At 37.4% G+C, this 27,993-nt stretch overlaps 1 non-coding gene across 1 annotated transcript; it reads left to right on the top strand.

Moving 5' to 3' along the window:
* The first annotated feature begins 3,693 nt into the window (after positions 1-3,693).
* On the top strand, positions 3,694-3,800 carry LOC111888488 (small nucleolar RNA R71). The gene has a single exon (XR_002849238.2). It is a non-coding gene; the product is annotated as a small nucleolar RNA R71 (small nucleolar RNA).
* The last annotated feature ends 24,193 nt before the right edge of the window (positions 3,801-27,993 follow it).

Here is a 27,993-nt window from a genome sequence, read left to right as displayed (position 1 = left end):
TACAACTTGCATGATTCCAAGTTCCGGTCCAATTGAAACTTGGGTGATGAGAATCTTTCCTTATTTGGTAAATTTAGACATTACCACAAATGAAAGAATCAATTTCATATTTCCACGCTTGCTATTAATGGAATCATATAAGCAACAATTTCTCCTCAAATGCCATTGTAAGGATATTTTAAAATAAATAAAATCAAAAATTTCCTTTTATTTTAAAACTTTGCGGAAAAACTTATCCTTACAATCCATATGAAAACTTGTTGTTATCTATTCCTAAGCAATATCTCATAACTCCTAAGAAGTAGCTCAAGAATCCGATCTTCAAACTACGCGATAGAAATCCACCTACGCGATCAGATTCAGCATATTCTTTCTTTAAGTTTCTTTACTTTTCTTTGATTCTTAAAACCTCAACATGTGACCCAGTCACATCATGTATCAAGAATCTCAGATTAGAAACTTAGCAGAGTTAGATAGTGGACTTTACCTGAAGTAGAGTCAAACTTATTGACTTCAACATCTTTAGGTAAATTTGGCAGATTCGTAACCAATGTCCCTTCCTTTAGCAATATAAATATATGGACCCTTTGATAATGGTACGCGGGACTATCACAGACTTAGCTTTTCTCTTTACCATTTGGTCAACCGAGTTGACTATGGCCGATCCCTTTCCATTGGGAAGAGAATGCTTTTCTGGATTTCCTGTGTCACTATTGTCAATGTCCATCAAGTTTTAAGGAAGTTGATCTTAACAAATAGATAAGATCATTTAGGGTCTTGTCATAGTCTGTTTCATAGGTTTCCCAAAGGAACTCGCTATGTGACTTAGAAAGTGATTGAAACACCAACTTTCTCAAGACTTTGACACCCAACTCTCCTGGCTTGTCAATATGTGACTACATCTCCAAGACGTGACCACACCAAGACCTTGCCTTGCCAATTGGGCTTGAGTGACCTTAAACTTTTCAAGAACTTGTGAGTTGGGGAGAATAATTGGAGGAGGTGAATGAAGTATGATTTCCAAGGGACATCATATTCATTTAGGAAAGCTTGTTTCAAGAGATTTGGGAAGATCATAAATTTCTAAACCAGACATCTTTTGGGAGATATTCAAGATAGTTGATCTTAAGTCCTTAATATGACACCCAATCTGAAATATTAAGGCTAGGACCCAACAAACTATTTTATAACTTAGAAGAGGTATGCCGTAATCCTAGCTATAAAATATTTGAAGGTAGGTGAATGACGATTCACCAATTTCCACCAAGATAAACGAAATGTATTATTAGGTTTTAATTGGCTTTTGAACTCCTAGATCTTTGAGATTCATTGAACTGTTAAATGACATGTTTCAATCTCGAGTGTGCCCTTCAGGTTTTGTGACTGGGATGCCGAGGATCACAAAACAAGGTGTGAAGTAACCATGCAAATTACTTGGTACCCTTAAGTGTTTACCCCTCAATCGATGTGCCGGTCAACCACACACGCTCCATCGATACTATGATAAACATTAAGTTACCATTTGCCTACCTTGTTAAATACGAGTTAGTGTGTCGGTTAACCACACATGCTCCACTAACCGACTTAAACAAAGTCCAAAGTGTAATTTCATGGATTAGCACCTTATTCACATTTTCCTAAGTAACTAGGATTGGGTATTATTAAGAGTTTAGTTACTTAGTATTTATCTTTAATACTTTTAATGAAGGGAGAATTATAGTCCTGACAAACCCGTTCGGCTAACGACCCTCCATCAGTCAAGTAAGCAGTGGGTGAGAGTGGAAACCCATTAAGTTGCCATTTTATAGGCAACAACCTTATACCCACCTTATAGATCGGCTTCGTGAATGAGGCGTACAAGCGGTAAGACTGACTTTACTCTTATATATATACATACATATATATATATATATATATATATATATATATATATATATAATATATATATATATATATATATATATATATATTATTAACTTATAATATTATAAAGTATAAGGGTTGAATTTTAACTTTCAAAATTCTAAGGGCTAACTTCGAATTAAAGTATTCATAAGAGAAAACTTTACAAATTCCAAAACTTGAGGGCAAGTTTTGAAACTATTCAAAACTAATTAATTCCATGATTTATGTGTTTAAAGTAGTTTTAATCCAAAAACTCTTCAAGTTCCATAACTTGAGGACAAGTTATGGAAGACTTTAAACTAATAAAATAATTACTTTTCTTTATTTTATAACTTATGGAATTAATTAAGGTTACACTTTATTTATTTATTTATTAATGAAGTGACTCTTGAACCTCCATAACTTAAGGACAAGACTCTTCATCTTTTGTAACCATTGCCAACTTTTATGAGTTTTATGAAGCTTAAATGTGACTTTTCATATAACTTGAGGACAAGTTACAAAAACACATTTTAGAATCACCTCTTAGATTAATTTGGATTGAAAAAAACTATTTCACTCAACTTTCTATTAATCTAAGCAACTCATAAGAACCAGATAATTCAAATCAAACTTTTTCATGTAATTAGTCTAAACCTTAAACTAATACAAAACATGAATCTATTGACAATTATCTTTGTAATTGGATTAGCATGAACATTACCACATCAAAAACAAGTTTATAAGTTCAAAAACATCTTAGGCTAATGTTCCTAGTCCAATTCCAGCCAAAAAAGTCGAATTTATGCTGTCGGGGGGTCCAACTCGTCGAGTGCACGAACCAACTCGGCAAGTTGGATGCTTTTTGCCTTGGACTCGGCGAGTCCATTCATGGACTTGGCGAGTCTGCTGGGCAGACAGCATCAAAACTCAATTTTTCAGCTCCATTTGCAAGTGTAACAAGAAAACAAGCCTAGGCTCTGATACCACTGTTGGGTTATGAGCATTCTAACACTCCTAAGTGTACATGCAACTCTAAATACCTTGGATCTATGTTTTCTCTATTATACATGCTAATAAGAACTTCCAAGGTATTATCCTAATCTAGCATACAAAACAATGAGTGTAACAAGATAGAATACGTACCTCTTAGATGTAGAAAGTCTTCATGAAGCTTGAGTGCCTAGTGCCCCAAGTGTGACACCTCAAATGGTTCACACAACACCAAATACAAATGGAATGACTTGAGAGAATTCTACAATTCATGAAAATCGGCTAGCCCTTTCTTACTCTCACTAGTGGCCGATTTTGTCAAGAATAAGATCTTTATATAGTGTTACAATTAGGGTAAACCCTAATTGTCATGACTTTCCATTTCCTTGGATCCATGGGTTCAAATACACCATGGAGCATCCATGGACCATCCTATGGGTTTTTGCCCAACTTGATTATCCATGGAGCATTAACTCACTATACAAGTATGGATGATTTACACAATCAACCCATATATTTAATTAGTCTTCTTTTGATCACTTAATTAAGCCTAGATTAATTCTTGATCAATACTAATTAAATAATCTTATTATTCTTATTATTAATATACTAGAACTTATAATATATTAATAACCATAAGTGTCTTATTTCTCTCATTATAGTCTATCCAAGTGCATGATGCCATGCAACCCAAATGGACCATGTCGGGTCGGGTCAAGTCTTACCAATTATAGTTATGGACTTAGACATGAATCCAACAATCTTGTCATCACATTGACCCCATCATAAAAGATTGACATCTCTTGCTGCACATTTAGGTCATGTTGAGGGCAATTTCTGAGCAAGCCCTTGTACCGCTCCCATGCTTCGTATAGTGACTCCCCCGGCTATTGCTCAAAGTTGGCTATTGCCTTCTTGAGTTTCGCTATCTTAGATGGCGGGTAAAACTGGTCCAGGAATTGCTCATGCATTTGAGCCCAAGTGGTGATTGTACCCGGTGGGAGTGCTTTCAACCACTCATTAGCAGCTCCTTTGAAAGTGATGGGAAGCATCCTAGGCAATACTGTGTTTTGTTGACATTTGGGACATTAAAGTAATCCGCAATGTCGTTGACTTCATCTAGATGCTTAAAAGCATCCTCATGATCTTTCCCGAAAAATGGGATGTCCTTCAGTGCGGTCAATATGTGTCCCTTCTGCTCGAATGTGGTTGTGGGAGGTATTGCGGGTTGGACTAAACCGGGACCCACATCTTCTCGGATTCGCTTCTTGTAAGCTCCCATGGACATTTCCTCGATCGCTGCCATCTCGTTCCTTGGCTCGTTCTCAGGTTCACTCGTGTGTTCTTCAAATTCTTGGTCGGTATCGCTTTCGGACTCGGTTTGGACAGGTGTATGATCCAAATGCTCAAGATTGCTCTTGTGCTTTGCTGATGAACTTGACTCTCCTGTCTTCTTTCCTGACTTCCTAGAAAAAGCTGACTTCAATTCTTGCAAGGGCGTCTTTTTCTTGTGAAGTGTAGACTCGGGGTCTTCAAGTGGTGGCACCAAGTGTGTGTTTGAACTTCTGGTCATGAACTCCTACAACTTGCTAAACTAAAAAAACGTAAAACTGAACTAAAATAAGAAAAACTAATGTCAAATAAATAAAAATCTAGTTTTTTAATTGTCCACGTCGTGGACTCTGTGAATAACAGAAAAAATTATTTTGCTGAAAAATTAACTTTTTGTGGGTTTTTACTCCACAAGAAGGATCGATCAATTTAATTCAAATAAATAAGCTAAAAACTAAGTCGTTCCCCGGCAACGACACCAAAAACTTGATGTGCACAAAAGTACTCACTAATTTTAATATTTATAACCTAACAAACTTAACTAACTATGCACTTATAGGCAGTGTACCTAGTCATATTACAGTATAGCTTGGGTAAGTCGGGTGTCGATCACAGGGAACGGTGTTCTAATTAATTTACTTACTATTAAATTAACCTAATTTATTAACAAGTTTATAAGGGTTTTTATCTGATTTTACAAGATCAGATGAACTTAAATCAACTTCAATAAATAAAAAAAACACACTCTTGTTTAGTTTGAATCCACTTCTCCCTTATGGCTAGCTAATGATTACGGATTATTAAGTTGGGTTCTTAGTTGTATTAGTAATTTAGTTCTATCTTACCAATAATTAACTAATTCATGTCAAACCATGTTTGTTCACACATAATTAAACACAGAACTAATTATGAATGTAAATATGCTATGTAAGATTTGTTGTATAAACGCAATTATGGTCACAATATACGTTCTCTGGCACAGCTAAGCTTTATTCATTCTAATTACTAACTAAGATTGGTCAATCCTAGCTCTAACAATTCAATGTTCACTAAATTATTAGGTAAACAAGTTCATGCAGTTTAATGGTCACTAAGCTACACAGAACATGCAATCAAGCAAATAGATAAACAAATAATAGCATGCTAGGTTATACGAATCAAACACAAGCAATTTTTACCAACTAAACTTAATCCATAAGCATATAACTATTCATAAGTTTAAAGCTTCATCTAGCTAAACAAGAGTAGCTAGATTCAGCTGCTCATCATAGCAACTAAACCAAAACAGCTAAAACTAATGAAAGACATGTTCTTATTTAACTAAAAAAATAAACCTTTACTTCTTTTGGTGTTGAAAACCCTCTTCCTGGACCTTTCTTTCATTTTTAATTGTCTTCTGGAACTCTTTTCTTCTGCCAAAAAGCTCTCCCTTTCGTAATAATCAGGAGGACTTATATAATCCTCAAAAACCCGTGCCACGTCATGGCCAGAGGTGCCACGTCGTGGGCTTCAAGCAATCCGTATCCTTCAAGGAAATCCTCCGCGTCGCGATGTTTATCTTCTGTAACACCTGTGCCACGTCGTGGGCTTCATTGCCACGTCGTGAACTGAGTGTTTATCGTGAATTTATTATTTTCTTGTCTTTCAAGCCTCCCATGTTCCACATTTTGGCACTTTTGGTCCCTCTCTTCGAAAATCCTTTATATTGACTGAAAATAACAATTTAAAGTCATAAGTATCATTACTCTAAACAAAAATTTACTTAAATATTGCCTAAAAATAAGTATAAATATGGCAATATCAGCCTTCGTTTCTGGTAAACATAACGGAGTTTCTCTTCGAGTCTATCTTTCCCATCTGCATCATGTTTAGGTCACTTGCTGAGCCAACAGGAGATACGGTAGGCTTTTTCTTGAATACAGTCTCTATCTCCTGATCCATCTTGGCGACTTCCATAATGTAACAAACAAGCATCCTCTTGATGTGGTCGATGATCGGACCATATTTTGCTTCATTAGTAAGAAGGATGTTGTGCAAGATGATCCAGTCGTGTGGATTCAAGTTAGGAAGATCAGCAAGCGAGATGGCGTGTTCGGTCTTGGTAGATCCTCTCAACACCTTAAACCGAACGTTGGTAAAGTTTCCTTCCTTGTACGGCTTCAGAACCCGAACATTGATAATCTTTTGAACGCTCCATGTTTGGTACTGTGGTTGAGCGGCCCACAGATAGAATTCGACTAAGTCCCTGTCAACCTTTGGATGAGGATGAGGGAACTCAGCAACGTTGTCAAAGGCATGGAAGGCAAACGCCTTTCGGGTCAGTGGCATGTCGAACTGAGAATCGACAGTATTATCACGATCAAGAGAGATGACCGGTTCTAGCCACAAGATGCTTGGAGTATCGATAGCTTCTTTCAGCAACTTCTCAAGAGTCCAAGGAGGAAAAAGAGTTTTCCTGCTCTCGAGAAGGTCGTGAGCTTCTTTCTGTCTTCTTTCGGCTTCTTCAGCCCCTCTAGCTACACGAGCGCTGATGTCAGCATCTTTATCCTTTTAGATTAAACATCATCCTTAAGCAAAATTAACCACGTGGATCAATATGAACCACAACTCCCTTATAACTATAAATCCCAATTAAAATTATGCCTTGTAACTAATGAAACCAGAATTTTGGAAAATCAAAAAGATTTTCGTGCTTAGTGTGTAAAAGAAAAGGAAATAAAGCAACACATATGAGGGATTTTGTGATGTCAGTAAAGACATGAAACAAAGGATCCCGGGCATGAATCTCTTCCTTCAAAGTAAAGAGAGACTTTAAAGTGTTTGTATGGTTTCCCGTTGAATAACAATCAAACACTTATGGAGAAATGTTGAAAGGCTTCTTTTAATCAGGCTAATGTGGGTGGCTTTCGCTTCAATTCAGAATTCCTAATCTTGATATAAGACAGCAATCGAATGAAGTACTTGTGAGACCAATGCAGTCTGTTGAACAAGTAGGTTTGAAATAATTTAAGTGGCTAGATAAAATAGTTTATGTAAAATCTCAAAAAAAAATTTAAAACTGGATTCCAAGGGAAGAAATGTTATAGGACGTAACAATTTCATAGAAATCACTCAAAAGGAAATTAGAGATTTTACTTTCCATCCCCATGGATAAGTCCATCAATTCGTTAGTTATAGCTAGCGCAAAGATGATTGATCACCGTCAATTCATAGTAGGTATTGAATTGTGGGTTTCACTTAGTTCGTAGTGACATGAAGCTAAGATCATAAACACAGAAATTGTGTAACCGTAAACCTCAATGGTAATTTCTGAGAGTCTCAAGGGTTACGATTATGAAGCGAATGAGATGGAGAAAAGTAGTGTAGATGGTGTAAAGAAACCAAAGTACCTCTACTGTTAAAATAACTACCTAGCAGAAAACACTTATCTCTTGTGAGAAGAGAGTCAGGTAGTTCGTGATTAGAATAAATATGAAAGCCTAATTGGGTAGACAAGGTTTGTATGTACCAAGTAAGTAAAGCTATTATTCAGAATCAGGTGAGGCTTTGGACACATACAACAGCATGCTTCTAGGGACACTTAACTAGTGAAATGATTTCCCCACAAATAGACACACAAAAAGATAAGACACAAAACAAAACAAAATAATAAAAAAAATAAAAAAATATATATTTTTGGAGTTTTTGAATTCGCGAAAAGAAAATAAAAAAAAATTATTTTTGGAATTTTTGATTTAAAGAAATAAGACACACAAAAAAAAATTTTGGAACCGAACCCGAGTGTTCGGTCTATTTCGGCTAAAAAAAATGTGGAACCGAACCCGAGCGTTCGGTCGATTTCGGTTGGAAAAAAATAAGTTTGAAAAAAAGAAAAGATCTTTGAAAATAAGTGAAATGAATTTGAGAAAATGATACAAAAGGTTTACAACCAAAGAAACTACCTTAGAGTGATAAGCGATGATCAGATAATACGACCGAACCCGAGCGTTCGGTTCATTTCGGTATACTAGAACAAGACGCGAACCCGAGCGTTCGGTTCATTTCGGCACACATGAGACCCGAACTCGAACGTTCGGTCTATTTCGCTTCCAACGTTTAATTTTGAGAAGTAGTCTTTGGTACTGACTCCGATTCCATCATTCCTAGCCCTTGTAGAATTTTGTTGAAAGATGCTTCAGGAAGAGCTTTGGTGAAGATGTCAGCCACTTGATCAGTGGTTCGAACAAAGTAAATTTCAACGTCCCATCTTCCACATGATCTTTAATGAAGTGATACCTCAGTGCTATATGCTTTGTCTTGGAATGTTGCACTGGGTTATGACAGATCCTAATTGCACTTTCTGAATCGCAATATAGAGGGATCTTTTTCATATTGAGTCCATAGTCCCGGAGCTGGCTTTGGATCCAAATCACTTGAGATGTACAGGAGGCAGCTGCAATGTACTCTGTTTCGGCTGTAGACAGAGATACACATGTTTGTTTCTTTGATTGCCAGCTAACCAACTTCCCGTCTAGGAATTGGCAGCCTCCAGTGGTGTTCCTGTCCAAACCACAACCTCCAAGGTCTGCATCTGAGTAGGCTTGAACAAAGAAACCTGAGTTTGATGGATACCATAAACCGAGAGAGGTGGTTCGTTTCAGATACCGGAGTATGTTTTTCACTGCAAGCATATGTGGTTCACGAAGATTCGCCTGAAATCTAGCACAGTAACACACAGAAAACATTATATCGGGCCTGCTAGCAGTGAGGTACATAAGAACCAATCATCTAGCGATATAACGTAATATCGACTGCCGGTTTTTCCAAGGATGGTGTGAGCTTGGTGCCGAATGCCATTGGAACTTTAACCTTTGAGTCTCCCATCATGCCAAATTTAGCAAGAAGAGTCTTGGTGTAAGCTTCCTGGTTGATAAAGATGCCTTCGGCTCCCTGTCTAATATTTAAACCAAGGAAAAAGTTAATCGGACCCATTGAGCTCATTTCAAATTTAGTCTCCATCAGCTTTCTGAATTCAGCTGTTAAGCTAGGATTCGTTGAGCCAAAGATGATATCATCGACATAGATTTGAACAATCATAAAGTGGTTACCTTCCTTCTTACGAATGAAGGTTGGGTCAACCGAACCTTGTTTGAATTTTGACATCTTTAAAAACTTGGTTAGCGTTTCATGCCATGCCCTAGGTGCTTGTTTCAAACCGTAAACCGCCTTGTCCAGAATATAACAGTGATTGGGGTACTTTTCATTAACTGTTTCTTCAAGTTCTTCAAGAATATAACAGGAGGTTGCTCCACGTAAACTGTTTCTTCAAGTTCTCCATTCAGAAAGGCGCATTTCACGTCCATTTGGTAGACCTCAAAGTTTTTGTGTGCAGCATAGGCCAGAAATATACGAACAAATTCCAGCCTCGCTACCGGAGCAAAAGTTTCCTCATAATCAACTCCTTCCTCCTGGCAGTATCCTTTCACCACGAGACGAGCTTTGTTTCGAATCACATTGCCTTCCTTGTCCATTTTATTTCTGAATACCCATTTGAGACCAACAACTGAGGCATCTTTAGGAGTTGGAATGAGGCGCCAAACCTTATTTCTTTCGAACTCGTTGAGTTCATCTTGCATAGCTTGAACCTAGTCAGAGTGATCAAGAGCAGTATTAACTGTCTTCGGTTCAACTTTTGAGACGAAAGAATTATACATGTAGAACTCTACTTTGGAGAATAGGGATGTTTGCTTTGCCTTCAGTTGAGATCGGGTCAGGACCTTTTCAGAGACATTACCCACTACCTGGGATACAGGATGATCTCTGGTCCACTTAACAAGAGGAGGGTAATTTGGATCATAGGATGGACCCAAATCAACATTCACCATTTCTTCCAATTCAGATTGACTATCTTCGTCATAGAACATATCGGCATTCTCCCCCTTGACTGATGAGCTTTTAGGTGTAGCTGGACTTTCTGGTGCTACTGGACTTCCTGGTGTTGTCGAGCTTTCGGGTGCTGAAGGGCTTTCGGGTGCAGTTGAGCTTTTGGGTGGAACTGGAGTAGAATTCTCCCCCTCAATTTGTGAGTTGGGTTGTTTTGAAGAAGATGGATTCTCCCCCTCAACTGAAGCACCTTGCTCATGAGGTTCGTTTGGAACTTGTTCTCCTTCACCCATTCGTTTGGCTGCTTCTTCGACAATTTGCTTCAGATGGTCGACCTTGTTATCTGCTGACCTGGCCTCCGAGAGAGTAGCTTTCTCAGGTTCATCGAATAGTTCTACAAATTGATCGAACAGATTGGCAATTGAAGCCGTAACGTGACCAGTTTGAGTAAAAATCTCTCCTATTGTTTCTTCAGTAGCCTTTAGCTTTTTAACGTAGTTATCATCGAAAGTCACATAATATGTTTCTTCGATCTTCCTAGAGCGCTTATTTAAGACCCGGTAAGCTTTTGAACTGAGTGAGTATCCCAGAAAAATTCCTTCATCAGCTTTAATGTCAAACTTGTTACGATGTTCTTTGGAGTTGAAAATGAAGCATCGTGAGCCGAATACATGGAAGAATTTTACATTCGGCTTTCTGTTATTTATGATCTCATAGGGAGTAAGAGAAAAGCGCTTGTTGAGATAAGACCTATTCTGCGTGAAACATGCTGCAGCAATAGCGTCAGCCCAAAAATACAAAGGAAGAGAAGCGAAACTTAGCATCGTTCGGGCCGCCTCACACAAGGATCGGTTTCGTCTTTCGACAATTACGTTCTGTTGAGGTGTGTAGGGAGCACAGAAGTTGTGACTAGTTCCTTTTTCTGCCAAAAAGTCTTCAAATTCTTTGTTCTTGAACTCCAGTCCATTATCGCTCCTGATGTTGCGAACAACTTTTCTCAGTTGCACTTCAACCTGCTTGATAAACTTCTTTAGTTTAAGAGTAGCCTCAGATTTGTGCTTCAGAAAGAACACCCATGTAAAACGTGAAAAATCATCAACAATAACAAGAATATACTTGCTACCGCCAATGCTTTCGATAGATGATGGACCACACAAGTCAATGTGAAGCAACTCAAGTGGTTCAACAACTTTTGTGTTTATAATGGATGGGTGACTTTGATGACTTTGCTTCCCCATTTCACACGCAGCACACAAATGTTCTCAATCAAACTTGAGCAAAGGGAGACCCCTAACATGACCTCCTGTGACAAGTTTGTTGATGTCCTTGAAGTTGAAATGTGAGAGCCTTCGGTGCCACAACTAGCTTTCGTCAGAATGAGCTTTGGATAATAGGCGTATAGTTGGATTTCCTTTGATTTGTTTGAGATTGAGAGGAAACATTTCACCTTTGCTTTCTGATCTGAGAATTACCCTTTTTGATTTCTTCTCTATGATTTCTGAACCTTCATCATCAAATGAAACTTTGAGACCGATGCCTCCTACCAGCTGAGACACACTGATGAGATTATGTTGTAGACCCTCAACATACACCACCTTTCTTATTGTGAAGTCTCCATTGGTTATCATCCCATAACCCTTTATTGTTCCATAAGAGTTGTTGCCGAACTTAACATTTCCACCATTCTGAAGAGATCGAAACTCTCTTAGCTCTTCCTTCTTCCCTGTCATATGACGTGAGCAGCCACTGTCAATGTACCATTCTTCATCGAACTGCTCGTCACTCATAACCTGCAAAAAATTAAGCAGATTTAGGAACCCAAAGTTTCTTGGGTCCACGTGAGCCTTTCACAGGAACAGGAATAGTAAGAGAAACATCAATAAGATATGTTCTTTTTATTAATGTTGTTTCATCTTTTCTTTTAATGGTAAACACTTTGATTTTGTTAGGATTAGCAACAATGGGTTTGGTTTCAGGTTTTGGTGTTTGGGCTTTAGACTGCTTTCGGTTTTCCTGGACAGAGGAAATCTTCGATTTTCCTTTCAGGTTTGTTGATGATTTAGAATGTTGAGCAGGAACAGAATTGGGTTTAGAAGAGAATTGAGAACTAGATGAATTAGAATGGTAAGTTCTTCTGACTTGCGGTTCGATATGACCCTTTTGTTTTTGGTCATTGGAAGGATCGAACCTGGACGTTCGGTAGCTACTGCTTTCGGGACCGAACCTGTCCTTTCGGTTGCTGTTTGAACCGAACCTGTCCTTTCGGTTGTTGTTGGTCTCTGAATTAAACCTGTCCTTTCGGTTATGTTCCTCATGTGGCCTGAAATCCTTTTTCTCTTGCTTTGAATTCTTATCGTGATATGAGAAATGGGTGTTTTGAGATCGCCAAAACTGCTTCGCTCTGAGAAGTTCTTTTTTTATCTCAGATTCCTCTGTTGTTTTTGATCTTTCACTTGTTTTGGCTGTTTGTGGATGTTAGCCTTTTGCTTCTGCTTCTTGTCAGCCAGTTCACTTTTCACAGATGATGTTTCGCTTGTGGAAGTGACTTCTTCTACAGGAACTTCTTTTGTACCACTAGTGCTTGGCATGTCGAAGTTGTCAGGCTTTTTCAGTGGCTCTAGTTCATATCTGCCTTGGGTTTTCCAGGACGTTCATTCTGACAGACCAACAGTTTCATTGGCATTATCTATAGGAGCAGACCAAAAGAACTCATCACAGCCATCTGCGTTATCTTCGTTCACTATGGCAGTGAGTTCGGCTGTTTGATGCTCGATTACTTTTGTGACCTTGTGCACTTGATTTGGTGTTGTTCTCACCTTTTGGTACACCACAACCTTTTCTTCAAGAATCGGGGACCTATTTTGGGACAAACGAGCGAACTCCACAGAATTTTCAGAAATAAGATTTTTGTGGTTTTCGGGTTCGCTCTTGATAAACTCAGAACAGTCGACTACATCCTCTACAGAAATTTCACTCATATTATCGTCCTCATTAAGTTTAGATGCATTTTCAACGTCAATTTTATTTTCTAAACTCAAATTTGCACTTAACGAGTCAAATTTTTGTATAGTTTCAGTCCTTAGTTTCAGCTTATCGTTTTCATCCAAATGGTTTTTCAGCATGTCCTTATGGTCCTTGGACTTTATGAAAGATTCTATTTTGTCCAGACCATACATGTAAGTGGGATTCACATCATCAGACGATACAACACTTTCGCAGTTATATGCTTCAGCATCAATTTCATCCTCCTTAAACTCAAGGAAGGGTAAAATCATGTGATGTATTTTCTGCCCTATTTCATAATTTAAATGTAATTGAGTGATGTTAGCATAAAGTCATTTAGCAATCAAACAAAAAACATTTCTCTGTTTTAAAAGTTTTAAATTGTCTCTTTGTAAATAAATGTTTTTATCTCTAGACTTTATCAGCTACGACTCTTTTTGCTCTATCCACATCCTTTGCTCCTCACTCTTGGAAGACACCCTACTTATTTGGTCAGTTAAGTTAGAATTGGTGACCCGTGTTTGAGTTAAACAACTATTCAAATTTGAGATTCTCGAATTTAAGCTATTTAATTCTTTTTCATATGATTTTTGTGGGACTTTGAATGAAATAAAGAGAGATTGTACCTTCTTGATCAATTCATCAAGCTCATTGATCTGCACACTAAGAGGTTTTGCTGTGAAGCATGAGTCCTCTCGCTCCTTGGTGTCCTCGTTTCCACCATCAGTATTGTATCCCCTTATGTGAGATACATCAGTCACCACAAAACACTTTCCACTGCTTTCGTCACCTCTTGCAACATATTCCTTTCCATGTGAAGGCTTTCTCACTTCATCATCCTCTGATTCGGTTGACCATACCTGCACGCCACCGAACTCGTCATCCTCTGCCGAACCCTGTACAATAAGAGCATTCATAGAAGGGTTAGTAGCAGCTTTCTTCCTCTTGATCTCTTCAAGCTTTTTCATCAAGACAGCCTCTTCATCTTTTTCCTCATCCTTCTCTGCCATTTTCTTCAGAACACAATCTTTGGCATAGTGGTTCTTTCCTCCACAATAGTAGCAGTTCACACCAGAATCTCCTTCAACTTTCGCCTCTTTCTTTGGTTCCTCTGTCTTCGGCTCCTCCCTTACCTTTTCAGAACTATAGCTTCCCTGCCAATTTTTGTTTTTATTGGTAGGAAATCTCTTCTTGATGAACCTCTTGAGATTGGATACCATCATAGCATAATCTTCTGACGTAAGATCATAGTCCTCTAGGTTCAGATCTTCGTCTTCCACTGCATTCTTGCCTTTTGATAGGAGGGCCAAGGACCCCAAACTTGAGACCACATTCTTTTCTTGCATGACAATCTTTTCTTGGGATTTCAGAATTCCCACCAGCTTTGCCAATGAATATGACTTGAACTGCTCATGATCTTTGACTGTAGACACGACAGCTCTCCATTCAGATCTTAGGCCATTCAAAAAGGTGACCTTCTGTTCAATCAACTTCCTTTCTAAATCATTTTTGATCATCTTGCTAAGAAGATGATTGAAGCGATCAAACGTCTGAGTGACAGTTTCATCAGAATTCTGATTAAATTCACCAAACTCAGACGAAAGCAAGGTCTAAATAGAATGCTCTAAATCTTCATCTGTGGAATACAGCTCTCGCAACCTATCCCAGATTTCTTTAGCGGTTCTACAAGAACTTACCAACCTAAATGTATCAGATTGAAGAGCGAATCGGATCAGTCTCAATGCTTTAATGTTGCACTGAAACTTCTCCTTGTCGTCTTGAGCAATGTCTTTAACATCTTATAACAGATCATTATATTCTTTCTGAGTTTTAATGATCTTTGATGTTCCTGAGTGAGCAAATGGTCCAAACACAATGGCTTCCCGAATAAGATACCCATTATCTTCAGATCCGATGATATAGTCTTCAAAATGATGTGCCCAAACTTTGTAATCCTGGGTGTATAGAATAGGAATCTTCGTCGTTGATCCAATTTTGTTCGAGATGTTCATAGGATTAGATTGAGAATCGTCCATGCTTGATCGTTTAACCTGTTTGAGAGATCAGACTTGTAATATGTAATATTAGGGCAAAACGAATAAATGTTGAGATACGTCAATTATGGAGTGACGGCTCAATAAATATCAGTTAATGCGGAATAACCCTAATCGCTTCTTTCACAGAAAAGATGTGTGTGAATTACACAGCCTCCTGCTCTGATACCAATTGATGAGTTCGAAAACTCTTTGATCGATTAGATCTTTGTAACAGGTAAAATAATAAAACAGAAACAGTAATGAAAAACACAAGTATGGATCTGAATGTGTCGAATGATTTGATTAACTCAATCCTCAGCAGAGCTCGATGAAGAACTTCCGTTGTAGAGGATTCTAGGGTTACAAAAGATAAGAACTTGTACGCTATCAAATCTATCTCAATCTTACGTTAAGAATGCATGCAAGCATCTATATATAATAAACCCTAAACTAAACTCACGGATGGACAGGCCCATACCAGAGACAAAACATGGACTAGCTAATGAGCCCAAAAGACGCAACACAAATCTGGACCTAACAAAGAAAATGTTTGTATATGAACTGTAAGTATAAAAACGTTTGTAAAACAACTATAAACGTTTAAAAAACCCTAGAAATCCCTATGATTCCTACTATTATATAAGGGTGTCTTCTACCAAGACCTAACTGTTCTCAATGTAGTCTTCTACCAAGACTTAACTGTTCTCAATGTTCGTTTCTTGTAAAAGTGTGTAATTTTCCCAAGTGTAACTATCATTAATTAAATATAGTTTTTACATTTAAAGTTTAAGTGAAAAGATCACTAATTATATCTACAGGGAAAATTAATGTAGTACTAAAATGTAGCGCTATAAGAACTACTGTTGTACTAACTACCTTAAACCGAATTTATATTAAGGTTATCATGTGATTAATTGCACCATACTATTGACTGGTAACAATGACATAAGTATGGTCATAAAAAGAAATGACGTTTGGCACCCGCAGACATGCAGGTCCGGCTGTAGCTAGCAGCAAGGTGTAGGATAGTCAATCCAGTATAGATCTATACGCAAACTCACGCTCTCCCTCCAAGAGACTCTGGCTACAACTCGGGCAATGACATATAAAGCATGCTCCGATACAGGATTACAGTTTTGTTAACGTATTTATGTTTATGTAATGTACTGAAATGTTCTAGTTGTAATGTACGTGCTCTCTATCTAGCAAGTATAGTAATGTACTGTAATGTTCTAGCTGTAATGTACGTGCTTTCTATCTAGCAAGTATAGACTCATGAATGAACTGACTCATTGTATGATATTGCGTTTTAGTAATAGTTCTAGTATCTTCCTAAACTACCCATATGGTAGTTTACTAGTAATCTAACTGGTACATATGCACATGGATGTATCCCCTTGCTACCCAAGGGAATTGGATGAACTGGAAATACCTTTTATGACTATATATGTACACATGATATATAACTAATATTTAAACGACCTTTGGACGAGTACCCGATATTGTATCAGCCCACATCCAAATCGAGGAAAAGGACACAAGGTGGATAGCCTTCCTAAGTCTTTTAAACATTACTTATATAACCATTCATATAGAGGCATGCAATTTATAATATAAAAGCATAAAATAAGTTTTGTAAAAACCTTTGAACATAAATATTTTCTAAGAAAAGATCGACTTGATGTCGATCTATAAAAGGGTTTTGAAGGCATGAGTTTGATAAAACGGTTTAGTATAAAGGAACATTTGTTTGAAAGACAATTGTAAATAAGTTTGAAATGTAATACACAGAGTAAATGTAATAAGGAGTTTTAAACATATAAAGTGTTTGTGAAAATTGTTTGAAGGAAACTGTTTGGTAAATCGACTAATGAGTAGTAAATCATTTAAATGTTGCTTATTAATCACATGTGATTGATATAATAAGTAGCATGATTCTACTTGTATCCCCCCCCCCATAAAACATTTAAAAATAGTTAAAACATTGATTAAGGGGTATGAACTCACCTGTGGTGAGTGGATTGGATTGAAGTGTCGGATACTATTTTAAGTGGCAAACGGAGACTTGTACACACGCATGAGCCTAGTTATCATATAATCAACATATATAACCAATTAGCCAAATAATAACTAAACAAATTAAGTTGGGACACTCTAGGACATGTAAACACTTTGTATAAGTGTTATAAGTCCTAAGGGTTGCATCTAAGTTGTTGTGGGACAAGGCTAAAGGGGTTTAAAGTTCCAAAGGACCTTATATAAGTGTTTACTCTTCAATAAACTCCACACAAGGATTTTACGGTTGTAAACCCTTGAGTTTACGGCCATAAGCTCTCAAAAATAATGACATTATTTGTTTTGAAGTGTTTCTTGATTTCTAGAAGAAGTTCTACTTGATTGTTAAATCCTAGGACTAGTTTAGGGCATTAAGACACTCCTTTTAGGAGTTTTCGGCCCTAAAGCCATTTCCTTTTGATTTTACTGCCGGAAACTCATATGGAAGTGGGTATTTTTATGTTTTTAAGTCCTTAATTTCACTAGGAATAAAACTAGGCTTTTGTACTTGGCTTTCTGAGAGTTTATGGCATCATTTGGCACCATTTAATGGAGTTCACGGCCCTAGAACCTTTTGTTCCGTGAACACCTTACTCTTGGTGTTCTAAGTGTGTTAGCTAGTCCTAAACTCATTTAGGTACATGCCCAAATTAGTCTCTTAGCTTAAGGATGGTTTTTAGGGCATTTTGGCACCTAAACATGGAGTTCACGGTCCAAGAACCTCCTTGGCCGTGAACTCACTTTCACCATTTGTTTCTAATTGATTTGGTGGTCTAAACATGTAATGGAGGCTTCTAGTTTAAGTTCCATGGCTTTGAGGGACATTGGGACACTTTTGGCCCTTAAAATGGAGTTTACTCCCCAAGTGTTATTGGGTGGTAAGCTCCCAAATCTTGGGGTTTTAATTCGATTTTGATGTTTCTAAACACAATCTAAGCTGTATAATATAACTAGATCGAAGTACTCACAATTTGGGATAAAAACCCTAAGATCCGTGAGAGGGAATTTTGGCTCTTCTTTAATTGGAAATGTAACTAAGGAATTATTTTGGTTCAGGTTTCTATATATAGTCCTGGGATTTTTGGCAGAAAATATTTTTATTCCCGGAATGAACTCTAATGTCCTAGAGTATTGGAATAATAGTGTTGCACAAAACCCTAGTGCGTCCACTCTACTGATATCTCCTTAAGTGTAAATCCTGAAAAACTGCCAAACTTATACTCGAAGTCTGGGATTTCACTGTAACTATTCTAACTCCTATTGGCTTGATATGGTTTGTTCAGAATGGAAATTTCGGGTTGTCACATGATGTACACTTAGGAAGTGTTAGACTGCTCAAAACCCATCATTAAGGACTTTAAATAAGGTCCAAGACCCTAAACTAGTGTTTGATTCTGAGTCGTGTATGCTCAACGTACATATGGTATGCCCAACGTACACGAAGAAGCTTCACGATCACTCCATCGATATACGCCCAACGTATGTCCCTTGTACGCCCAGCGTATACGGCAAGCCTTTAACCTTTCTATCTTCTAAAGACCAAACATATCTAATTACTTTTCATATAAAAAACCTCGAACTAAAATTATTCAATCATAAAAGGCCCAAACCATCACTTTTACCATTATACCCTTGTCTCCAAAACACAACCCGAACTCTTGGATCACATAATCTACATTACCCACTTCCAAATGGGTATAAACCTCTCTTTCCATAAAGTTCGAAGCCTTATGATACTTGATCTTTGGGTCAGGCCCTGAATTAGGAAACGACTCAAAGTAGGATGTTACAACTCTCCCCCACTTAAATTAGATTTCGTCCTAAAAAACATTCAATACTACTTCTTGAATTTTGTTTAGGACTGAAGATTCATCCCATACCGACGGCTGCCTTACAAACCTACCATCCAATCCCCATATTAGCAAAAATCACTTATACCTCCGAATGAATGAACCTTAACACTCTGCCCTCGGTCAAATAAAGAAACCCAAATATTCTGCCTGATAACTGAAACAACTACCCTATTATTGCCAACCGGAAGACCTCAAATTACAATGATAACCACAAAAAGTAGGAAACTTCCTGAAAACATGAACCCGTCAATTTAAACCACAAAAATTATTCCCTAGGACTACTAATCGACGTACCCTCCCATAGTGCCATACTAGGAACACCACTCAACCATGCATAAGAAATACTAAAAATATATCGATACTGAATTTCACCCTATTCCAATCCGGAGGTTGTGCCTAGCAACCTTAAATAGCATTTGACTTCCTGAAAAGTCATCACCAACCTGCTGATCCCATGAGCATAAGGATGGTCAATCCAAGAATTCTCACATTGCATCAAAATCCCAAATTAAATCAGGTGTACCTCCACCTGACAAATCATTTGAGACATTCATAGTGAACTTTATGAATCAAGATTCCATAACCGATACCCAACATTGGTAACCAAACTCTTGATAAACAGCCCGCAAGAAAATAGGGTCCATAATGCAAACACTCTGCAAGCAACTACTGATGCACAACTATTACTTCCAACAACCTTTAAATGCCCACATGATTCAAACTAGTTGGTCACTAAGTCTCTCGACTCCCACAATGCACTAACACCCAAATATGCCAAGAAAACTAACGATCTGATACCTAAGAGTCTCAATCAAAAGACTGCCAAGTCTCACCCCTATAAATCATACAACCATTGGTTCACAATACATCGTGACACATGCTAACCACTAAATGATAAGCTCACGGTACTATACCGATCTTTTCATCATCACATCAATGGCCTGTAGACTCATGACCAGCACCATAGGGGCCTAAATATACCCAAACATTAGTCCACCGACTTTCAGGAACCCAATCAACATCTATCTCAATGCTAACCGAACACAACATAGGCCATACCCTTCTATCACACGCAATTCATTTCATAGCACAAGCTGATACCAATATAAAACCAAAAGAAAACATGTCGCACACAACTAGAGAATGAGATAGATGGTCATACTCTTGTTCCAGATTGAAGGCTATAACCCAAAAGATAACCATGACAATAATACTAACCAAGCGGTCTCAGGTTATCTTACTCAGTCCACTTGTACCCCTCATGACCATAATCAAGGCACTACTACAATGTACATCCTTCAGGGGAGAGACATAACTAACCCTGGATCTACTGCATTCTTTATTCCTCACAACCTTACCCAAACGGTAAAGTACCAAAAGATTCAACGAAATAACAAACCTCAACCGTTAATAGAAACAGCCTCACGAGCGACTGATACAAGATCCCACACCTCGATTGAAACTGAACAGATGCCATATATACGCAATACCTCGATAAAACTTCCGAAGCCATCAAAAATCTTTTCAAAGTATGGTTGGGTCAACCCAGATACCAACCTCCCTGACCCAACACACCAAAATTGGTTTTGCGCAAATCCCAAACCACACTTGAAGAACTCCACAATGTTACCATAGTATCCGAACATCCAATAGTCAAGAACATCTGCCAAAATCAAACATGTTATGAATAATAATTTTACAACCAACCATTGAGGTTACGCATACCCAGAAACGAAAATGTATAATGAACAGATTTTTTGAATATGTTGACGCATCCATTTAACCCTAACTATGTAACATTTGAATTTGGTAAGTTTCGTATTTAACCTCTTTTATCTAAAAAGTTTGCAAAATTTCTCCTTAAGCTAGTATGCGGGGCGTACTAGGTGGTACACTTAGCGTACTAGCCCAAAGGTGATTGTGGATCCCATCCGTATACGCTAGGTGTACGTGAAGTACGCATGGCATACTTGGGCTTTAATGAAACCCTAATTTTTAGGGTTTGCACCCTATTTAAACGTTATGATAGCCTCATTTGGTCATGTTTAGCCAGCCTCAACCCTCCTTTGTCCAGAAATCAAACCATATTGTGTTTTTGTGTGTTTTGAGCCTTAAAGAGTGTTTGTTGGTGGTTTGTGAAGGAGAAAAAGAAGAGGACCTTTTGGAGTTATTTCCTGAACTAGAAGATTTGGGGATAGCTAATCATTTTCAAGCTTTTCGAGGTAAAATGCTCACATTTTTCTGATCCATGATGCTAGATCTATCTATGTTGTTATTTTATCCTTTTTAAGTCCTTGGAGTGATTGATCAGCTTCTTGACTCACTCCAGAAGTTTTGGTGTTAGATCTAGTCTTCTTTTAGTCCCCTTATTCATAAAAATGAAATATTTACGGTGTATCTTGGACGATGCATATGTTACGACCTTTTTTAAGCTCTTTTTGAGCTTTTGAGCCCCATTAAGTCATGCATATGTGTAAAGCTGTCAACTTTACGTGATTAGTGGTCGTATAGAATCAGATGTGAGATTTTGGCTGGAAGTCTCAATGGATTAAGTGCTTAATGAAGTGGGGTGGTCAACTGGCGAGTGCGTTGCGCATACCAAGCTGGTAGGTTGCACATACTAGCCCTAGAGTGTACGATAAGCGTACGAGTTGAGTACACCCCACGTACTCAATAGGTGGGCTTCGGAAATTAGGCTTCTCAGTTTGGGCCATGTTTTTATATTAGGATATATTAGGGTTTTGTTGGGCCATCAAAATTCTATTTTTGGGCTACTGTATTTATGTTGGGTTCTTTTGCTTGAAGACCCATAAAGGGATTTGGGCATAATTTGGAATATTGGGCCATAATTGGGCCTTGGTTGTCTTTTTTTGGAAGTGGGGCTTTTGAATAGCTAGTTTGGGCCTTGGCTTTGGTCCAAGTTAGGTAAAGGGTAAGATGCTCTTTTATCCTAACTTTAGACTCTTAGTTATGAGTCGCGATCCAATTATTAATTGGATGTTATTTTATGATGATAGCGTAGGGATTTTCGGACCACCAGCCAGAGATTAATCAATGAGATTCAGTAGTGTGAGGTGAGTTTCCTCACTGTTCTTAGCGGTCGAAGGCACCAATATCGTCCCATGGTTTATTATCGTACGATGCTAGATGTTTGCGTGACACTTGCAGGTGTATGCATTGGTATGTATACCGAGTGGGGATTGATGTCGGGCGAGGCCCGATGACTATATTGTATGCTATTATATTTGTGATTATCGAATGTGTTAGTATGATTATATTTTTATAGTTTTATATGTGTATCAGGTGGGGCCCGATGTCAAGCAAGGCCTGATGATTGCCTGATCTGTACAAACCAGGCTCGATGCCAGGAAGGGCTCGTGGCCAGGTGGCACTCGATGTTGGGTGGGGCCTGATGAAGGTCCGGGGTCCGATATGTGTTTATCATGTATGGTATGTGGTATTTGGGGAACTCACTAAGCTTTTTGCTTACGGTTTTCAGTTTATGTTTCAAGTAGTTCTGGTTCGAAAGGGAAGAGCTTGTGATGAATGCAGAGCACACATCACTTTATTCCACATTTGTGCTTTACTCTGATATTTTGTGATGTAGTGATACCCTTTGGTCTATCTTGGTTGTATGACAATGGTTTGGATTACCGTTTTATTAATTTTAAAATGAAATTTTTTAGTCATATTTTTGGGACGTTACAAGTTTGTATCAGAACCTTAGTTTGAGGGATTCGGACATACTCTCGGGTGTATCTGAGCTCAAACTTGTGATTTGGTAAAAAAAATTCAAAAAAGGAAATGTTTTTTTTAAGAAAAGGGTTTTCTAATACAAGAAAGGGTGTGGTGCATACACTCGACTGAGCTTAAGTTAGTTTTCCCAATATACCTGTACATGTTATATGATATGATTTGATTTTTGAATCTGTGAATCATATGCTTGTTAGGGCTAAGGATATGCCTAGTGTTTGCATGATAGAATTCTAGCAGAGATGCATTTGTAGACTTGCATGCTAGTACTGATCAGTTAGTGATATGATGGCCTGATTAGGTTATGCTTGGTTCTGATCACTCGATGGTCGAATGATGCTTGCTTTGTGCTTTTGAGGGGTTCTCACTAACATAAGCTAATTAGTAAGTAAATATGTTAACTTACATATTGTGGAAACTAAATAATTTTAGAAGGTTAGGTTTTAACTCTATTGCAAGCAAAGGATCCGTACTCGATTCATGGAGGGTTGCGAAGAAACCAGAAAGCTTGTAGAGTATAAGATCCCTCGATATATATATATATATATATATATATATATATATATATATATATATATATATATATATATATATGTATATATATATATATATATATATATATATATATATATATATATATATATATTATTGATGCGTATTATGATGTTTTGTATGGTCTATTTTCAGTATGGTGACTCTTCGAGGAATACCAGTTAGTAGCTTTAGTGTTAGTGAGGGCTCGGGCTCAGCATCTGGAGCCCGGTAGTTGGATGATCAGATGTGAGAGTTTATTTCGTCTAAGATTATGCGCTGCATTCTTGAGTAGACTGGTGTGATCTTCGGTTCGGTTAATGAGGTTTATTGTGAAGCGTTTGGGCTCTTTACGTTCTAAGATGGTGGCCTTGATACGGGTGCGTTCATTGACCTATAGGGAGTTCCGGGCGTGTGGGGCTCCGAATTACTACTGGGAGAAGGACCTGATAGCAAGTAGGCGATGGTTAGCAGATGTTGCTAGTGTATTCCGCACCAGCAGTTGTCCCGATGGGGAAAAGGCCAGACTTGCTTCCTGTCTTATGAAAGACAGAGCTTAGGACTAGTAGGTGGAGGTAGGGCATGCGTTGGGAGGAGAGGCAATTGAGTCCATGTCTTGGGATGATTTTGCAACCAGTTTCAGGGCTAAGTTTGCACCAATGATTGAGGTGAAACAATTGGCACGAGAGTTTCAGGATCTCGGCTAGACTACTGAGATGGTGGTTGAGATCACTGCGATGTTTCGTGTGAGGGAGATTTTAGATCCGCAGTATGTGGCAAACGGGGAGATGAAGAAGGCGAGGTATCACGAGATGTTGAGGAGTGATATTCAGCAATTTGTAAGCCAATCTAGTTGCAAGACATTGGAGGATATGATAGCGAGAGCCTTATATATATATATATATATATATATATATATATATATATATATATATATATATATATATATATATATATATATATATATCGATAAAGAGGAAGGAAGCTGGATCCGACTCAGGTTTCAGCGGGATCAGGAAAGAGGCCCAAGGTTTAGGATTCGAGATTGAGAGGCCAATAGGGCCGAAGCCACTATTGGAAGTGCGGCAAGATGCACGAGGGACTATGTAAGGTGGGTGGTTCAGGCAGCTTCAAGTGCGGTCAGACAAGACATTTTAGTAGGGATTATACTGCTACCACCACCACCCCAGTATCTGATATGATTTGCTTTCGTTGAAATCAGCGGGGCCACAAGAAACCCTAGTGTCTGATTTTGTATGCAGCAGGGTCGGTATCAGCACCCGCTCCTACGACTCTATGGATCACTGACAGCTGCTTGGGCAAGGCGGATGCACCTATGGTGAAGAGCAGGGCTTTTCAGCTGACGACCGAGGAGGCTCGTGACGTACCTGATGTGGTAACGGCTATGCATCTTCTCCTTATCTATTTATTTATATTGAATTGATTGCTTATATTCATGTGTTTTATTTTAGGATCGTTCCTCGTGGATGGTATTGTTGGATTTGGTGTCTAAGCCCATAAATATAACTGGTAGGTACTTGACCCGATTGTAGCATGGTCTTTTTGGGTTGCCTTCACAAGTGCAATTTGATAGGATGAATTTTGAGAATAAGGTTATTATGGTTTATTAATATATTACAAGTATAATATATTAATATGGAATTATTTAATTAGTATTGATCAAGAATTAATTTATTAATTTTGTGATCAAAAGAGACTAATTAAATATATGGGGATTGATTATGTAAATCAATTATTCTTATAGTGTGGGCTAAAATAATCCATGGATAGTTTGTGGAGGTTAAACCCATGGAGCATGAGAATGTGGAAAGCCATAGGTTATTAGGGTTTACCAAGTGTAACCCTAGCATATCCAACACAATAAATAGAACCCTCCAAAGAACAAAATCAGTTGCCTCTTCTCTTTGAGATAAATATATTATTCTCTTAAATCATCATCTTGGATATTGGTGTTTGTGAACCATTAGAGGCATCATTCTTGAGGTGCTCAAGCTTTCAAGGGTCAAGAATTACAAGTCCTTCAAAAGGCATGTCATCTAACAAGATGTTTTATTCAATTAGCAATTTGTATGCAAGTTAGGACAATGCTTTGGAAAAATTGAAAATATGCATGTATAATAGAGAAAACAAAGATCCAAATCATTTAGGGTTGCATGTGCACCATAGGAGTGTTATAGTGCTCAAAACCCAACAATGGTATCAGAGCCTAGGTTTGTTTTCAATTATATTTGATGCTTACTAGTTTTTCAAAGCTGAAAAAGTCAAATTTTTTGCCTTTGACTGATGAACTCGTCGAGTACATGAACACACTCGACGAGTGCACTTAGTAACAAAGCAACTCGCCAAGTCCAGTTCATGTACTCGACAAGTTGGAGGCTCGGTGTGTAGAATTTCGAGTTTCTTGGCTTGGTTTGGATTTGGAACACTACCAAAAACTGTTTTGGATCATTGGAAATGTTTCTTATGGTATGGTAGTGCTTGTACTCATCAAAGCACAAGATAATTGTCAAAGTTTAAAAATAATTTTTGTTTCTATATGATAAACAAAATTGCTTTCAGATTGTTGACTATAAATTATCTTGATTATGAGTTTAGTTAGATCATAGATTATGTGATAATTTTAGTTGTTAGAATAATGATCTAAATGTATTCTAATGACCTCCATGGCTTGTCCTCAAGTTATGGAAAATTAAATGTCTCTTCATTAAAATCAAATAAACTCATAGGTTATGAATGTGAAGAGTTTTGACAAATTTCAGAACTTTCCCTCAAGTTTGTAATTTGCAAAGTCTCATTAAATGAAACTTTAATTCCAAAACCTAGAGTTATAAAAGTTAAAATTCAACCCTTATACTCTATAATATTACAAGTTTAATAATATATATATATATATATATATATATATATATATATATATATATTGTTGGATTAATGTCTAAGTCCATAACTATAATTGGTAAGACTTGACCCGACCCGGCATGGTCCATTTGGGTTGCATGGCATCATGCACTTGGATAGACTATAATGAGAGAAATAAGACACTTATGGTTATTAATATATTATAAGTTCTAGTATATTAATAATAAGAATAATAAGATTATTTAATTAGTATTGATCAAGAATTAATCTAGGATTAATTAAGTGATGAAAAGAAGACTAATTAAATATATGGGTTGATTGTGTAAATCATCCATACTTGTATAGTGGGCTAATGCTCCATGGATTATCTAGTTGGGCCAAAACCCATATGATGCTCCATGGATGCTCCATGGTGTATTTGAACCCATGGATCCAAGGAAATGGAAAGTCATGACAATTAGGGTTTTCCCTAATTGTAACACTATATAAAGATATTATTCTTGGCAAAATCGGCACTAGTAGGTGTACTAGAAGGGCTAGCCGATTTCATGAAGTGTGGGTTTTCTCTCAAGTCATTCCATGTGTATTTGGTGTTGTGTGAACCATTTGAGGTGTCACACTTGGGGCACTAGGCACTCAAGCTTCATGAAGACTTTCTACACGAAAGAGGTATGTATTCTATCTTGTTATATTCATTATTTTATATGCTAGATTAGGATAATACCTTGGAAGTTCTTATTTGCATGTATAATAGAGAAAACATAGATCCTAGGTATTTAGGGTTGCATGTACACTTAGGAGTGTTAGAATGCTCAAAACCCAACAGTGGTATCAGAGCCTAGGCTTGTTTTCTTGTTATACCTGCAATAGAAGCTAAAAAATCGAGTTTTGTTGCTGTCTGCCCAGCAGACTCGCCGAGTCCATTAATGGACTCGCCGAGTCCAAGGCAAAATGCATCCAACTCGCCGAGTTGGTTGATGCCACTCGCCGAGTAGGAGCCCCAGACAGCATATATTCGAGGTTTTTGGCTAGAAATGGACTAGGAACATTACCCTAAGTTGTTTTTGAACTTATAAACTTGTTTTTGATGTGGTAATGTTCACGCTAATCCATTTTCAAAGATAATTGTCAATAGATTCATGTTTTGTATTAGTTTAAGGTTTAGACTAATTACATGAAAAAGTTTGATTTGAATTATCTTGTTCTTATGAGTTGCTTAGATTAATAGAAAAGTTAATTGAAATAGTTGTTTTCAATCCATTTTAATCTAAGAGTTGAGCATAAAATGTGTTTGTGTAACTTGTCCTCAAGTTACATGAAAAGTCACATTAAAGACTCATAAAATTCATAAAAGTTGGAAATGGTTACAAAATGAAGAGTCTTGTGTCATTGAATAATTTTTATGACTCCATAACTTGTCCTCAAGTTATGGAAGTTCAAGAGTCACTTCATTAAAAGAATAAATATGTAACCATAATTAAATCCATAAGTTATAAAATAAAGAAAAGTTAGTTCTTTTATTAGTTTAAAGTCTTCCATAACTTGTCCTCAAGTTATGGAACTTGAAGAGTTTTTGGATTAAAACTACTTTAAACACATAAGTTATGGAATTAATTAGTTTTGAATAGTTTCAAAACTTGCCCTCAAGTTTTGGAATTTGAAAAGTTTTCCTTATGAATACTTTAATTCCAAGTTAGCCCTTAGAATTTTAAAAGTTAAAATTCAACCCTTATACTTTATAATATTATAAGTTAATAATATATATATGTATAAGAGTAAAGTCAGTCTTACCGCTAGTACGCCTCATTCAC

Source organism: Lactuca sativa, chromosome 4, assembly GCF_002870075.4.
Source record: "Lactuca sativa cultivar Salinas chromosome 4, Lsat_Salinas_v11, whole genome shotgun sequence".
NCBI classification, from domain to species: Eukaryota; Viridiplantae; Streptophyta; class Magnoliopsida; order Asterales; family Asteraceae; genus Lactuca; species Lactuca sativa.
The sequence above is the reverse complement of the archived record's forward strand: the minus strand, read 5'-3'. Positions and strand labels throughout refer to the sequence as shown.